Below are 1,945 nucleotides of genomic sequence, written 5' to 3'. Positions count from 1 at the left end.
GTAATGGATTGTTCATGAGGCAGAGTCTTGTCTCCCAAAAAAGATGAATCATCACCTTTATGCCCAGAATGTGACCGATTATCTCTAGGAATTGTAATGCAACAATCATCTCTCCTCTCATATTTAGGAGATAAAGTTGTGTCAAGATCAATAATACAAGAAGAAGAAATGTCTTATTTTTCCAATAAAGAATGTATTTTTTGGGCTTTACAATATTTTGAGAATATAAAGCAGGAAATAATATTTTTAATGTGAAGGGGAAAGTATACCACAAAGTTGATAACAAAAAAAAAATCCTTAAAAAACCTGAAAGCCTGATACTTAAACTTTTCATGCGGCTTCCTCATTTTCTTGCCAGCAAAATCTTAATTCAATGAAACCTTTATTAGTTGAGTCACCAGGTGAATAATTAAAAACCAATTTAAATATCTAAATCTTGTTCACCATCAAGAAATAGATTTTTAATACCCAGGGAAAAATAGCTTTGTATCTCTATTCCCCGGCAAAGGTCCAAAAAATGTTGTACCTCAGGAGACAGTTCCTGGCTATGGGGGAACCAGTGCTTGAGACATTTTGAGATTGGATAAAAATATAATTTGAAATCAATGGAAGGAAGGACAAGCCATGAGGGTTTGCAAGAAAAACTTCTATGTCTGAAAACCTAGCCTTCTAAAACAGAATGGCCAGAGACTATGAGAGTTGCAGGGTGGAGACGTAAAGCAGAAAATGAAGGAGAAAGAGTTTTCGCACAGAAAATTAAGAATCTATGTTTCACCTCTGTAGAAAGAATGATGGATGAAGAAGAAAAAATATGAATAATATTCTTGGATGTGGAGCGCTTCAGGATTAATTTTAATGATTACAATGCAATTTTAATGAGTACAACGAAGTAAATTCATTAAAAACTAAACTAAAGCACCAGCTGCATATTACACTGTCCAACAGAGGAAAAACATAAATGAATGCCAGAACATATGAGAAAAACAATCATTGCAACACTAATGCTGGAATCAAACTGCAGTATCATGTTCAAATTCTAGAATGAATTTTTTCTACATTGCCAGTCATGAGTGACTGTGCCCCTCCCAACAACATATGAATATGAAAGTATCACCTTTATATTCCACCATCTAGGATCATTTCTTAATCTGAGATGTATATTATACTGTAGAGCAGTAGCTAATGTGGCCATAAATTCTGTCCCTGGTGTAATGACATTCAAATCACATGCTTCAAACTTCTCTTTTGGGGAAATTATGTGTCCTTTTACTTCAAACGTTTCATGGCTTTATTTAAAAGGGCTTTTGTTCTTTCTAGCTGGTAAAAACGAGCTACAACGTACCTAATGGGATAAAACTGTGACTTAATGAGGGTTTTTAAATCCTCCCACTTAGTCAGTGGAGGTTCTTCCTCCAACCTCAGGGTTTCCATGTGGCTCTCCCACCAAGTCAGTGCATGGCCCTCTAATTTCAGTCGTGTGAATGAGATCTTCTGCCCTTCCTCGATATGATGGACACTGAAATGAACTTCCAGTTGTTGCAACCAGTGGTTCACCTTTAGAGGGTCGATCCCACTTTGGTATGGCTTGATATCAACTTTTTCTTCCACTTTAAATAGGGATTAGTTCATGACACTCAAACTGGGTTGATCTTTTCCAAGTTCTTTCTTCGGATGGTTATCTGCATCTTCCCGATCTCCCGATCTCCCTTCTAATTTGTCCTCTGCATTCGAACCCCCTTCTTCTCCAAATATCCCCAACTTAATTCTTAGGGCCACCATGAGGATTTTTACATTGCGGTTTATATCCACGACTTGTTCTTTAAGGTGCGAAAACCTCACCTCTGCAGGATCATGAGGTTCGTTTACATATTCATTGCCCATGATTAGGGTTTTACGATTTTCGACCTTGCTGATTTAGATCCCTACAATCTCCACAAAATACCCA

The sequence above is a fragment of the Pinus tabuliformis genome, chromosome 5_1 (genome assembly GCF_031772625.1).
Source record: "Pinus tabuliformis cultivar Carrire ecotype Pingquan chromosome 5_1, CPIR1, whole genome shotgun sequence".
Lineage (NCBI taxonomy): Eukaryota > Viridiplantae > Streptophyta > Pinopsida > Pinales > Pinaceae > Pinus > Pinus tabuliformis.
This window is presented reverse-complemented; position numbering follows the sequence as displayed.